A 16378-nucleotide genomic window follows, 5' to 3' on the forward strand; every position below is an offset into this window, starting at 1 on the left:
TTAAACATAGCTGTCTTAAATTGTCACCGTTATAAAAGAATCCTGTCCACACACTCAATTTATCAGTCAGACTCTAACCTCTACAACATGGGCAAGACCAAAGAGCTTTCTAAGGATGTCAGGGACAAGATCATAGACCTGCACAAGGCTGGAATGGGCTACAAAACCATAAGTAAGACGCTGGGTGAGAGGGAGACAACTGTTGGTGCAATAGTAAGAAAATGGAAGAAATACAAAATGAGTGTCAATCAACATTGATCTGGGGCTCCATGCAAAATCTCACCTCATGGGGTATCCAGGATCATGAGGAAATGAGATCTCAACCTAAAACTATATAGGGGGAACTTGTTAATGATCTCAAGGCAGCTGAGACCACTGTTACCAAGAAAACCATTGGTAACACATTACGCCGTAATGGATTAAAATCCTGCAGCGCCCGTAAAGTCCCACTGCTCAAGAAGGCACATGTGCAGGCCCACCTGAAGTTTGCCAATGAACACCTGGATGATTCTGATAGTGATTGGGAGAAGGTGCTGTGGTCAGATGAGACAAAAACTGAGCTTTTGGCATTATCTCAGCTCACCGTGTTTGGAGGAAGAGAAATGCTGCCTATGACTCAAAGAACACCAGACCCACTGTCAAACATGGTGGTGGAAATATGTTATGGGGTGTTTCAATACGTCCCCACATAAATGAGACAATGGATGGCGCCATGTACCGTAAAATCCTGAGTGACAACCTCCTTCCCTCCACCAGGACATTAAAAATGGGTCGTGGCTGGGTCTTGCAGCATGACAATGACCCAAAACATACAGCCAAGGCAACAAAGGAGTGGCTCAAAAAGAACCACATTAAGGTCATAGAGTGGCATAGCCAGTCTCAAGACCTTAATTCCATAGAAAACTCATGGAGGGAGCTGAAGCTCCAAGTTGCTAAGCGACAGCCTCAAAATCTTAATGATTCAGAGATGATCTGCAAAGAGGAGTGGACCAAAATTCCTCCTGACATGTGCGCAAACCTCATTATCAACTACAAAAAAAGTCTGACTGCTGTGCTTGCCAACAAGCGTTTTGCCACCAAGTATTAAGTCTTGTTTGCCAGAGGGATCAAATACTTATTTCTCTCTGTAAAATGCAAATACATTTTTATAATTTATAAAATGTGATTTTCTGGATTTTATTTTGGATATTCTATCTCTCAATTAACCTACCCTTAAAATTATAGCCTGTTCATGTCTTTGTCAGTGGGCAAACTTACAAAATCAGCAAGGGATCAAATTTATTTTCTTCACTGTAGTATGCTGCTAATCCTAGCACAGCAAAATTGGGGAATTTAATTTACACTAATTAGTTCAATTATTCCAAATTTACAGATTTTTATTACAATATAAATTATCACACCACCAGTGTACAATATAAATATAAATATAGTGACCAATTCGGTCGCTTGCATATAGACAAAAAGACAAAGTATAAAATATGCATATACAATTGTCAGAAGTGAGGGTTCACATCAAAGGGATCAAATCAGAGCCCAGGACTTAACTTTGGGGGCCACACTTCGATAGTTCAGGCAGCGCCACATAGTGTATAAGAAGGAAAACAGTCCATATAGGTCCAGATAGGTATATAGTGGTGCTCTCCAAATATCCCTTTTTATTAGTGAAAGTGAGCCATCAACTTCATTGATAAACGGACAATCTCCACCCCAAAACTCGTTTCCCCATACAAAAAACGTATGGTTCATCAGGAGGCCAAAGAGATATGGTATCAGATATGCAGGTCCATGGCGCCTACCAGAAAGGATCCATAGCAGAACAGACAATGCTGGAGATATAATGTTGCCACAGTCCAGAGACGCCTCTCTGGACTGTGGCAACATTATATCTCCAGCATTGTCTGTTCTGCTATGGATCCTTTCTGGAAGGCGCCATGGACCTGCATATCTGATACCATATCTCTTTGGCCTCCTGATGAACCATACGTTTTTTGTATGGGGAAACGCGTTTTGGGGTGGAGATTGTCCGTTTATCAATGAAGTTGATGGCTCACTTTCACTAATAAAAAGGGATATTTGGAGAGCACCACTATATACCTATCTGGACCTATATGGACTGTTTTCCTTCTTATACACTGTGTGGCGCTGCCTGAACTATCGCGTTGTGGCCCCCAAAGTTAAGTCCTGGGCTCTGATTTGATCCCTTTGATGTGAACCCTCACTTCTGACAATTGTATATGTATATTTTATACTTTGTCTTTTTGTCTATATGCACTATATGCAAGCGACCGAATTGATCACTATATTTATATTTATATTGTACACTGGTGGTGTGATAATTTATATTGTAATAAAAATCTGTAAATTTGGAATAATTGAACTAATTACTGCCTTAATAATATTCCTGGGACTTGGAGCCCAATTTAACACGAATTTAATTTACACATAAGAAAGTGCTAGAAAAAATATTGTTAAAATTATTTTTGTATATTTTTTTCTAAAGGAAAATGCTTTATCTCCATACTCAGTAGTCACTGAAAGATAACCATCAATTTTTGGCTTTGTTGTTACCTGCCTGTAGTAATTTGACGTACCTTGTATTGGTATGCAGTAAGACAAGTCTGAACTCTTCAGTCTAGCTCTAATTACAGAGGTCAAGAATAGGAGCATGTGTGACCCACACTGGTGAAAGTATTTGAACAAAACATTTTACTTGAGATATTAAAGAAATCATGGCATGCTCATCATGGATATGGCTAAAACGTCTGAACTAGAGCTGAGCGGACTCGCAAAAATCTTAATTTGAGCATCTTCCCACAGCACTACAGAGCCAGAACTGGCAATAGGGTGATTGTGGAGAAGATTAGATAAAAAGATATGATATGCAGCAGATAGTCAATACAATGACTCATGTTGGATGCATTTAAGGTGGTGTCACACACAGCGATGACGACAACGACGTCGCTGCTACGTCACCATTTTCTGTGACGTAGCAACGATGTCCCGTCGCTGTCGCTATGTGTGACATCCAGCAACGACCTGGCCACTGCTGTGAGGTCGCCGGTCGTTGCTGAATGTCCTGCTTCATTTTTTGCTCATTGCTCTCCCGCTGTGAAGCACACATCGCTGTGTGTGACAGCGAGAGAGCGACGAACTGATGCGAGCAGGGAGCAGGAGCCGGCTCCTGGCAGCCTGCGGTAAGCTGTAACCACGGTAAACATCGGGTAACCAAGGGAAGACCTTTCCTTGGTTACCCAATATTTACCTTCGTTAACAGCGTCCGCCGCTCTCACGCTGCCAGTGCCGGCTCCCTGCTCCCTGCACATGTAGCTGGAGTACACATCGGGTTAATTACCCAATGTGTACTCCAGCTACGTGAGCAGGGAGCTGGCACTGGCAGTGTGAGAGCACACCGCTTAGCGCTGGCTCCCTGCACACATAGCTGGATTACACGTCGGGTAATTAACCCGATGTGTACTCTGGCTAGGAGTGAAGGGAGCCATTGCTAAGCGGTGTGCTCTCACGCTACCAGTGCCGGCTCCCTGCTCCCTGCACACGTAGCTGGAGTACACATCGGGTAATTAACCGGATGTGTAGTCTGGCTAGGAGTGCAGGGAACAGGGAGCCGGCACTGGCAGCGTGAGAGCGGTGGACGCTAGTAACTAAGGTAAATATCGGGTAACCAAGAGAAGTGCTTTCCTTGGTTACCCGATATTTACCTTAGTTACTAAGCGCAGCATTGCTTCCACGCTGGTCACTGGTCGCTGGTGAGATCTGCCTGTTTGACAGCTCACCAGCGACCATGTAACGACGCAGCAGCGATCCTGATATGGTCAGGTCGCCCGTCGTGATCGCTGCTGCGTCGCTATGTGTGACCCCAGCTTTACTGATGGTATTTGCTTTCTTTCCTTTTCTCCTCCAAAATAGTCAGAAATATTTTTTCACTCTACGTAGCTTGCTATGTAAACATATTGAGATTCAATGTTTTGCAGGTTTCACCCTGTCTAGCAACACATATAATATCATCCGATCACTGACAACACAATCCACCATTGTCTGGTTCTGTGTGAATATGTAAATGTTTTAGATGCCATAGTAATAATCCATTAAAATGTGTGCAAAAGTGACGCACCAAAAATAGGCTCAACATTCCAAATTGTCAAAGTATGGCCCATTGGATGAAACATACATGACCCAGGAAAGTCTGACTGACAGCCTTACCTTGCCATACCAAGCCTAACCCCAAAATCCCTTTCCCGACTTCTTAACCTAAAAAAGACACTGAGACTGTGTGACGATAGATAAAAAGGCCACAACAGCCTCGTTTATTACACATAAACAAACAATAACATTTTATCCATAAATATAGTAATAACTCAATATTAACATAACTCAATAACAACATAACCAACCAAATAGGAGGGGAGGTAATTGACGAGTCCTATTGTATATGATTGCAACACCAGCTCCACTATGTGCCCTCAACCGCACCACACAGGCACGAGGAGACCCAGCCAAGTGTTGCCCAACCAATGTCCTGCTGGGAACCAGCCAAGGAGGGACCCACATGTCCAGCTGGGACCCAGTTCAACAGAGACCCACCTTAACCAACCAAACCATTGCACCACCACGGGTAACCCGTTCCTGCACTGGGTTCCCCCCCTCCCGTTCTTTGTGCAATCCACTGACTTCAAGTACCCCCCTCTTTTCCGCCGACTGCTGCGACAAAGTTGAATCGTCTTCTTCATTCCACTTCAATCTCCAGAAGTACTGAAAAAATAGTGCGAGTGGGCGGACAATTTCGGATATCTTCAGGTAACGAATGATCACCCCCCCACAGTCCTGCTCTATATCCCACCCTACAAGTGACCTCCCCCTAACCAATCACAGGCCCTATCACTCCTATAACCCCACCTTTCAATTTCCTGCATAAATCAGATCACACTTTAACCCCTTGCTATACCCTCTGGCCTAGCATCCCGCCTTAGTCATGTTGCCCTCCCTTGAGCCCCTTTGGGTAAGCAGTCCAGGCTGTCATGACTCAGGACGTTCCTGCACTGGGCTCCCGCCCCCCGCTCTTTGTGCAATCCACCAACTTCAAATATCCTCCTCCTTTCTGCCACAGCGAGCACGTATGACACCTTGTACATGCGAGTCCCGCCACCAAAGACCAATCAAGGCTTTCTCCATGATTCCATAAACGCCCATACCTCAATGTCCAGGCGAATCAGGCTAAATGACCCCCTTAGACTTCACAACTCACCTGAGGAATATTCCAACCTGCCGTGCCAAAACACCACTTCTCCCATCTGTGCCACACAGGCAGACACCTGGCAGCTCCGACATAAAACATGCCTAGATTACCCTGTCCACCAACAGGCATGCCTCCCGGACAATTGAGTCCCTATAGCTGACCACACGAGCACCACACCGAGGTGGAAAGACCAGGGCCAAAAGTGGTCACACTTGATGACACGGATAAAGCCCTTGGAGGCCCTAATGCCCAAATCATTCCCACCCGCGGGCAGTACCAATACATCTGGTGGTCCCACCAACCCTACATGATAGCGCCAGTCCTAATCTTCCCACAATATGCCCATTGTCCAACTCACTTCACCAACATGTCTCAGCATTTTCTAGCAACATCCAACCCATACCCCCTCAAGCCAAGCGCTTGCCCAAAGGAAACCCCACAGTTTTACCAGTGACCCAAATGCCCCTGCTGCCAAAAGGTGGTCCGGAAAATGAGTAAATAGTTACTGCACCAGCTTCTGCACACAACCCGAACCACCCATAGACCATAAAGGGTCTGACAGAAGAACAGAACCTCGCCAAAACCCAGTGATCAAAAGAGTGCACCGCAAAGGCACCTCGATAACAGTTGGCCACCACCATCGTCCCACTCTGAAATGAATGGAACACAAACTCCTCTCCCATTCCTGCCACTAGAATTCAAAAACCATCAAGAAACACGCAACTGAAAGCTAGACAAAGCTAACTCGTCCCGAGATCCCAAAGGAATCAAACCTAACCCTCGGTCAACCAGAAATTAAGACACCAATAAAAATGACCCTCTGACAGCTCAGCCCCCAGGTTCCCAACACCAAGCTCTCCCTAGAACTTGGTGTGTGACGCCAGCTGCGTCCACAAACAGTAGCCCCACAATTGAGGCTTAGGAACCCAACTCACCGATCCTAAACGCCCCCATAAATAGCTGATCCAACTACTGCCAACCATTACCTTTGCAGTCTAAGCTGCCCACCTCCATAGTGAACTCCAAACACCCAGAAAAAAGGCGACCCACCATACGTCTTTAGACCTCCCTTACCGCTCATATCTGATAACCTGTAAAGGCAAGCCACATCCAATCACCGTTCTTAACATTCATTGAATCCAAAAACATTTGAGGAATAGACCGAGCCTACTAATTGCTCAAACCCTGCTAACACGACTTTGACCAAAACCCACCCGGCCACGCCATGCGGCGGGTATACTTCCGGTGGTCCCTATAATCCATAGACTGAACCATCCTCCAAAAGTTGCCGCATGTCGATCCCACCAATTCATTCCTCATATCCCAACCCAAAAGTTCGAAGCTACTCTAATGGGGAAAAAATCTGACCACACCAAATGTTAAGCCTGCAGTCCGCAAGTCCAGCCAATACACACACCGCAAAGGCCTCCAAACGACGCTCCAAGAAACCCAAAGAGACTGTAGAGAAAAAAACAGGCACTAATAAAAGATCTCCTACTGCCATAGTAACTGCCCCTTACCATGTCCTGGAACTAGAACCACACTATGTGATCCTCCTTAAATTCTGCCCGCGAACATAAACAATGCCCAAATGAAAAACCCTGCCCGCTGTTGCATGTGACAACTGGTTAAAATCTCCCCCTGGGCAGAAGCTACCCCTTTGTAAGAACTGCGACGCATGTCATCAGAGCTTTAGCCGACCAAGATCCCAGTAAAAACAAACCAAAACTGCTAATCCAACCACCCACCAAAAGAACTCCATATACCGTACTCCAAATCGATGCCCCGACACCTGCAACATAGACCACGGGCCCTCGGATTAGTCCATCCTGGTAAATAACGGGACACCTGGGCAACCTGCTCGATCACCCTAAGCATTCAGTAACACCTTGGGCCCCCCCACCCATGCTGAGTCTGTGAACCAGGAACTCAGTCGATTAATACCGCATTGCAACCCGAAACTACTCAGCATGCAGCTAACTGAACAGTCCATGAGCAAACCTGAAGCCGCCTCGACTTAGGCAACCCCGACAACCCCTCAAGTGAAAGAAAACTATCAAAATTACACAGATACCTGGCAAAGTGGGCCCAATATCCTTCTAAGCCAGCAGTGATACATCACCCAGCTTACCCAACAACCCAAACACTCCACCAAAATGGATGGCTGACCTGGACCCCAACACCGGGAAAGTCGCCGCTGTCACTGAAGAATCTCTATGGTATAACTTGCGATGAAGCCACACAACGTGATCTGCGGTCCTGCCATGGAACAACCCCACAGAGCGGGAAGCAAAATCCCGCTATCAAAACAAGCTCAACTTATTACTGCAATTTGCCTACAAGAATCCAGCCGAACACACTGGCATGACTGAGAAACCACCTAAATAACCTGCAGGACAACTAGGCCACCTTAGGCAGGGGCACCTGGCCGAGATGGCAACATCAAGTCCACCCTCACCAGGGTCCTGAAACACAATTGCCTTAAACTTAGAAGAACGGCAAAATCAGAATTCCAGATGCAGCATGCACGCCTCACCTGGCAGGGCGCCCTAAGACATCACTCCATATCGTTAAGCTGCCTTCAGAATCCCATTTCACTCCGAGCGGGTGTACCAACACTCCCCCCAGAGCAAACCTGGGGACCCAGGAAGGGAATGGAAACCTCTTCAGGTGTAGCAAGCAGACGCATCCTCAAGTAACCACTCTACCACTCACCTCAAGCTCTCTCACGGCCTTCCAGCCTTCCACTGCTAAGTCAGTCAACAAAGTGCAGCCAAACTGTGCTAAATAAATCCAAAAACTTCCCCTATGGAGACTAAAACCACAACTACGCCAAACGACTACGCTGAAAGTTTTCCCAATTTTTCGGACTGACTGACTTTTATTTCTTAAAGTAATGATGTCCATTCATTTTTCTTTACTTGGAATTTGTATTATGGCAAGAAAAAAGCAGCTAACAGTCTGTTCAGTAGAACTATCAGCTGTGTATCCACCAAACGTCTGCACAACAAAACTGATGGTCCCAACCCCATTTATAAGGCAAGAAATCCCACTTATTAAACCTGACAGGGCACACCTGTGAAGTGAAAACCTTTTCCGGTGACTACCTCTTGAAGCTCATCAAGAGAATGCCAAGAGTGTGCAAAGCAGTAATCAAAGCAAAAGGTGGCTACTTTGAAGAACCTAGAATATAAGACATATTTTCAGTTTCACATTTTTTTGTTAAGTGTTTCATTCCACATGTGTTAATTCATAGTTTTGATGCCTTCAATGTGAATCTACAATTTTCAGAGTCATGAAAATAAAGAAAACTCTTTGAATGAGAAGGTGTGTCCAAACCTTTGGTCTGTACTGTATATAGAAATATATTTCTCATAAATCACATATCTATTATGTTATTTCAGCAATATTACCTTTTATCGTGCTCTAGCACCACATCCTCATTGCTGGCTCCAGCTTTGATGGGGTTAATCTCTCTCCTGACTTCCTGGGTTCAGTTCCTACAACTTTCAGAATCCTTTGCGGTGGCCTGTAGGACTGTATCTAACACACCCACTCAGCAGTCAACCCAACTTTTCCCTGCCCACTTCACTGTTTCTGTATGTTATAGAAGCACTGAGAAAAATCGCATCAGTGACAGCAGCAGCTCCAAGCTCTGCACAACCAGGGGAAGAAACCGTCTATCTTCTGCTTGTTCTGACATAGTTCATAGCGTGTGTGTGTGTGTGTATATAGAAATTATGATTAGCCGGTGCAACATGTGAAAAAAATAAATATTTGGGGAAAAAACAAATGATGGGGTCATGAGATTACTTTTTCCCCTCTTGCCTAGTCTCTGTGTGTCGTCCGTATCATCCGTGTGGCATGCATTTTGCAGGCTACTTTCACATCAACGTTTTTTTGCCTATAGGCAAAAAACCGCAAACCGAATATGACCGGATCCTGTGGATTGAATGTGCAACGCATGCAACCGCAATTGTTATTTTACTGGATCCTTCTACTTCTACTTTTTATGGCTGCTGCAATGGATGCAGCGGAACACAGAATTTATCGGCCGGCACTGGAGTCAGCTGATCGGGAGTCAGCTGAACTCCTGATCTCACAGCCCGCACACGCTGCGATGGATGCATGTTAACAGCAGTCACTGCCTGCTGCCGACGTGTGACCATGTGCAGGCTGTGTGGTCAGGAGTTCAGCTGGGTTCAGATCAGCTGACTCCATTGTCAGCTGATTACTTCTTCTGTGTCCCGCTGCATCCATCGCAGAGTGTGCGGGCTGGAGTTCAACTGAGTTCAAATCAGCTGACTCCAGTGCCAGCTGAACTCAGCTGAGCTCTCAGCCCACACACACTGTGATGGATGCAGGGGGACACAGAACATGTAATCGGCCGGCACTGGAGTCAGCTGATCTGATTACTTGTTCTGATGGCTGTGTGGTCAGGAGTAGGGATGAGTGAGCAGTAAAATAATAAAGCGCTTGATGGGCGAAGCCCACACCGATTTTTTTTTTTTAAATTTATTTTAAAAAAAACAAAACCCCCAAACACATAGCCCTAAGCCTAGGGTTAGGGGTAAAAAAAAATGTGTGAGCACCCGCTGTATTTTCTATTGCTAAGGGTAACCCAAGCAGCTACTGGCTGCTAACCCCCACTGCTTGGTGTTACTTTCACTGGCAATGGAAAATCCAGGGAAGCCCTGTTTTTTTTAAGGTTTTTGCCATATTTTTTGCATGCTAGCCAGGTACGGGCTTCCCCCAACCCCCAGCTGCCTAGTTGTACCCGGTTGGGAACCCAAAATATATCAAAGCCCTTTTTTTTAATTATTTCATGAATTTCATGAAATAATTTAAAAAAATAAATAAATAAATAAATAAAAACAACGTAGGTTTCGTCCATTTTTTGTGTCCGGCCAAGTAAAACTAGGCATCTGGGGATTGGAATCCGCAGCGCAGGGTGGCCAAAGATTTGAAGTCCACAGCCGCCCCAGAAAATGACGCTTTCATCGATGCGCCATCTTCTGGCGCTGTATATCCAACTCATCCAGCGGCCCTGGTGCCAAGTGGCACACTGGGTAATAAGGGGTTAATACCAGCTTTGTTTCACCAGCTGGTATAAAGCCCGAGATTCTTAATGTCAGGCCAAGTTTGACCTGGCCACTAAGAATCTCCAATAAAGGGTTAAAAAAACACACTTAGGGACTCCATCTTTATTACTCTTTCTCACCCCTCCACAATCCTGGTCTTTTGTCTGAGAGAGAGAGAGATTTCTGTACTGACCATGCCAGGAGTGAGAGAGAGAGAGGGGAGAGAGAGAGGGGAGAGAGAGGGAAGAGAGAGAGGGAAGAGAGAGAAAGAGAAGAGAGAGAGGGGAGTGAAAGGGAAGAGAGAGAGAAGGGAGAGAGTGGAAGGGGAGACAGAGAGAGGAAAAAGAGTCAGGGAAGAGAGAGAGAAGAGAGAGAGGGAAAAGACAGAAAGGGAAGAGAGAGGAAGAGAAGAGAGAGAGAGGGAAGAGAGAGAGATGAGAGAGAGAGGGAAGAGAGGGAAGAGAGAGAGAGGGAAGAGAGAGGGAAGAGAGAGAGGGAAGTGAGAGAGGGGAGAGAGGGAGAGGAAAGAGAGAGGGAAGATAGAGAGGGAAGAGAGAGGGGAAAGAGAGAAAGAGAGAGAGGGAAGATAGAGAGAGGCAGAGAAGAGAGAGGGAAGAGAGAGGGAAGAGAGAGAAGATAGAGAGAGGGAAGAGAGAGAGAGGGGAGAGAGGGAGGTTAGAGAGGGAAGAGGGGGAGAGAGAGAGGGAAGAGAGAGAGGGAAGAAAGAGAGGGAAGAGAGAGAGGGATGGAAGAGAGAGGGAAGAGAGTGAGAGAGGGAAGGTAGAGAGAGGGAAGGGAGAGAAAGAGGGAAGGGAGAGAGAGATGGAAGAGAGAGAGGGAAGGGAGAGAGAGGGAAGGGAGAAAGAGAGGGAGGGGAGAGAGAGAGAGGAAGGGGGAGAGAGAGGGAGAGAAGAGAGTGAGAGAAAAGAGAGAAAAGATGGAAAAAAGAGAGAAGAGAGGGAACAGAGGAGCTCTGTTACATGCTGTGCTGCATGTCACCAACTTTCTCCACTCTGTCACTTGTTGTGCAGGTGACAGAGTGGAGAAATTTGGTCCCATGCAGAACAAGTCACAGTGTGCAGTAACTTGGTGACATGCAGCACAACAGGTGACAGAGCAGAGCAAGTTGGTGACATGCTTGGCTCTGACACATGCTGTGCTGCATGTCACCAACTTGTCAGTCTCTTGCTGCGTCAGTCTCTTGAGAGCGCACCGCATGCTCTCCTGACAGCTGAGCAGAGCGGGCGGCTGTGCTGGATAGTGCGATCAGATACTTGCGCGAAAGGGGGGGGTTCAGCTGAAGAAACCCTCCCTGTACTCCACACTGGCGCCCCATACCTCACAAATCTGCTGGATGCTAAGCGCTCTTCACCTCCCACACTGTACCATCCTACGGATCCTCCCCTCGATGCTGGGCTGTGACGTGCGGTCACCGCCCACAACTCAATCAGTGTGATTGGCCTGGCATCCCCTGATGTAATGTCAACTCTGAGAACCCGAAACTTGATGTGACATCATCGAAAACCAGAGGCCGCAGCACCAGGTGGTCATGTGACCAGCACTGAGCGTGCAGGATAGCGCCGCTCAGTGCCAGAACTGGAAATAGAAGCCAATTAAGAAGAGACGTGAAATAATAAGTTATACTCATAGAGAAAATAAAAAAATGGGTGAACCACCCCATTAAGCTGCCCTACAGAAAATTTAGAGAATAAAATTAGTCTTAGGGGCCCTTTGCACACTACGACATCGCAAGCCGATGCTGCGATGCCGAGCGCGATAGTCCCCACCCCCGTCGCAGCTGCGATATTTTCTGATAGCTGCCGTAGTGAATATTATCTTTACGGCAGCTTCACATGCACACGGCAGGCGGCAAATAGAAGCGGAGGGGCGGAGATGAGCGGGATGTTTACCTGTTTCTTTCCGCATTGCAGACGGGACGCAGGTAGGAGATGTTCCTCGCTCCTGCGACTTCATACACAGCGATGTGTGCTGCCGCAGGAACGAGGAACAACATCGTACCGTCGCTGCAGCCAAAATAATGAAAATGACCAACATTACACTGATCATATGATACCGATGCTTTTGCACTCGGTAATCGTAGTTAAAACAATTTACACACTATGATGTCGAGAGCGACGCCGGAAGTGCGTCACTTTCGATTTGTAGTGTGCAAAGGGCCCCTTAGGGTCCGTGCATACGTTAAGTATTAGGTGCAGAAATTTAGGCATGATTTCTGCATGTCTTGGTAGGAACAATGCATCTTAAAGTGAACCTATCAGTTGCAATATGCACCCAGAACCACGAGTAGTTCTGGGTGCATATTGCTAATCTCTGCCTGATTGTCCCTGTATATAGTAGCATAGATAAAGATATCTTTAGGAACAGTATTTCTAAAGATCCTTTATGATATGCTAATGAGCACAGGCACTGGTCACAAGAAGCGTTATATCGCCCAACTAGTCCTCACTCGTAACATATTAGCACACCCACTGAATGCCGGGTTTAGGGTTAGTACGCATGATCAGACTGTCCCGCGCCTCCTCATTGGTCATAATAGAAGCCTCCAGCCCTGGGTACAGGCACAAATCTTTCTTGCAGCTGATGATGTCTCTTGGTATCCATTCCCGACTACAAGCTCCTCTCTGGTGGGTAGAAAAAAGGCCAAGTGCTCTGTGTGACAACAGACAGCCTGTGTGGGCATGTCAGCAACACTGTAATATGCAGGAGCCGGCTGTTTATACATTACAGGTACTGTGCCAGCAGCCCAGCCGCCCCAAAAAACTACTTGGGGACCGGCCTGGGAGGCATATGCCTTACTGCCCCCAGGGCCAGCCCGCCTCTATCTGCAGTTTATCCCTCTATCTGCAGTTTAGAGATCTAAATAGGACGTCATGGCCGAAAGCTGCAGGTGCCTCTTTGGAGTGAGCGAGCGGCCCTGTGCAGGCACCAGCTCGTCTGATATTTGCCAGAACTGCCCTATGGCCAGTCCGGCGCTGGTGAGCATATACCTTGTTTCGGTTAACGTAGGACTAAGGGGCAGCTATGGGCTTCTGCCATTAACTCCTTATTACCCCGATTGCCACCGCACCAGGGCAATTCGGGATGAGCTGGGTAAAGTCCTGGGACTGTCGCATGTAATGGATGCGGCAATTCCGGGCAGCTGCTGGCTGATATTGTTAGGTTGGGGGCTCCCCTTGACGTGGAGTTCCCCATCCTGAGAATGCCAGCCTTCAGCCGTGTGGCTTTACCCTGGCTGGTATCAAAACTGGGGGGGACCTCACGTTGTTTTTTTTTAAATTATTTATTTAGTTATTTTACTGCACGATATAGACACGGCCACCAGCGGCTGTGATTGGTTGCAGTGAGACAGCTGGCACTCAGCGTTGGGGCGTGTCTGACTGCAACCAATCATAGGCGCAGGTAGGCGGGGGAAGCAGGGAATACTAGATGGAATAATGAGCGGCCGGCATTTTCAAAAGAGGAGAAGCTGCCAGAGCTTTGTGACTGCTGTGCAGCGGCCGCGCCGGTGATCGGGGATCGGTGAGTATGAGACAGGGGGTGGGACAGGAAGACCGACATCGACAGAGAGAGAGACCGAAAGACCTGCGTTTGTTATGCCAAATAAACATGCAGATCGCATAAAAAATGCAGTGCACTGCTTAGTATTTTGGTTGCGTTTGTTCAACAACTCATTGATTTCAATGGGTGTAGAATGCTGCCAAAACGGACAAAAGAAGTGACATGCTGCTTTTCTAAACGCAGAGATTTTGACAATCAAACCGCTGCGTTTAAAAAAGCATTGTGCGCACGGATTTTGCATGATTCTCATATACTTTGCTGTGGAAGTAGAACACATGCATTTTGTCAATGTGACGCTGTAGCTTAAAACGCTGCAAAAATGCCGAAAAAAAACGCAACGTGCGCATGAGCCCTAAAGTAAACATGTGGGAAATGTTATTTATTAACTATTTTGTGTGACATAATTGGTTTAAGGAAACAAAGATTCAAAGATTGAGAATTGCGAAGTTTTTTACATTTTTGCCACTTTTCTGATTTTTTTCACAAATAAATGCAAAAAATATTCTCCTAAATTTAACACTATCATGAAGTACAATATGTCATGAAAAAACAGTCTCAGGATCACTGGGATCCATTTAAGTGTTCCAGAGTAATTAGCTTATAAATTGACAGTGATTAGAGTTGAAAAAAATTTACTTGGTCAGGAACATGAAAATAAGGCTGGAAGATGGAGAGGTTAAAGTACCCTGTGTCCTGATTACTCCTTCTGTCAAGTTTCTAGTTACCTCCAGTTCCCACCCCCGGTGATCAGCTGTTCTAAGGATAGGCAGTCAATGTTAAGGTAGTGGACAACCTCTTTAATTCCTATAAAATAACCACCAGGTACTCATATTTTAAAGAGTGAAATTTAATAGCCTAAATAAATGAAAGAAACTTGATCCTGAGGCTTATAGAAATGACAGGGATGACTTGGTATGTGGTTTCCCAAGCTCAGCATACTCTGCACTTGATAGCTATCACTATATGCATATTCTGAAGCATGAGCACATAGTGTGTATCATGGTATGCATCTCTATAAATATTAGCTCATAGCTTTTCAGACGATTTATGTGTTTGTAAATATGGAGGGTTGGTTGCATTTATTTGTAAACTTTAAGGGCTTGTTCATATGTAGCTTTATTGCTGCTATTTTAATTTTTAGGCCAGAAAAAGCACAATGTTTTACAGTGGCAGCAAACTTTGTTTTTAAATCACAGCATGACAATTCTTTGAACATTTTTAGATTGAGCTGCCCAAAAAATGCATCAAAATCGCACAAGAAACTTTTAAAGGCCTTGTTCGCACGTACCTACTGAATATTCTGCAGCGATTTGACAGCACATGAGCGCTTCAAATCGCTGCAGAAACACTTCATAATGGATGCAGTTTTTCTGTAGATAAAAAGCCGATTTCATGCGCTCTGGATGTAGCCTCTCCTATAATGAGAGTGGGAGCTGCATCCAAAGCGCACGGAATAATTGACATGCTGCTTTTATGAACGCACGGATTTGGGTCAAAATTTTAGCACCCAAATCGCTGCGTTCAAAAAAGCAATGTGCGCACGGATTATGCACAATCTACATAGATTGTGCTGGGGACGCAGGATGCATGCATTTACGCTGCAGTGCTATATGCAGCGTAAATGCATGTAATTACATAACGTGCGTATGAGCCCTAATACAAAATTCTAGCTATAGTTTTCTGGTGATTGCATTTTCTTGCTGAGTATGATTATACTTTAGTGATGCGTTGACTGCAGCACCGAGACCCAGGCCGCCCACTTACAAGGCATACGTTCAAAGGTGAGCTAACGAGATTAATGGGACAGATGAAAAGACAGATATTACAAAAATGAAAAAAAGAGAAAGCTCATATAAATCTAGAACAATCACCATAGATAACAATGGTGAACAAATGAAAAAAAAAAAAATGTTTTTGTTGTGTCGCGGGCGGGGAGGACACCGCCACTGCGCTCGCTACCGCTCGGGTCCGGCGCTGCTGCGGCTGCTGCTCGGTGGCTCAAGCGGTGGGCCGGATCCGGGGACTCGAGCGGCGCTCCTCGCCCGTGAGTGAAAAGGGTGGTTGGTTTTGGGGGATTTAGTCCGTGACTCCACCCACGGGTTGTGGTGAAGATGGGCACCACCGCTGCTGGTGACGGGGATCCCGGGAGCGATGGTAGGGAGCAGCTGGGATGTTGTTTTCCCCCTCCGTGGGTAGGGGTCGGTGGTCCCGGGGCCTGGTGGTGTGAATGGGAGGCAGGGTTGGTGAGGTGCAGGGTTGCAGGGACAGTGCGGCGCGGTGCCGGATGGCACGGGTGTACTCACTCAGTAAGAGATGCACAAAGTCCTCGGTCGGGTCCTGCAGCCGGCTGCAGTGTCTCTACACGGACAGGTGATGGCGGCTGTCTTTCCCTGCACCTTTGTGTACTGTTTGACTACGATGGATCCCCAACGGTAGTCCGCTCCCCGGTGTATGGATGCCGGAGGAG

This window comes from Anomaloglossus baeobatrachus, chromosome 2, assembly GCF_048569485.1.
Source record: "Anomaloglossus baeobatrachus isolate aAnoBae1 chromosome 2, aAnoBae1.hap1, whole genome shotgun sequence".
In the NCBI taxonomy this organism is placed as follows: Eukaryota; Metazoa; Chordata; class Amphibia; order Anura; family Aromobatidae; genus Anomaloglossus; species Anomaloglossus baeobatrachus.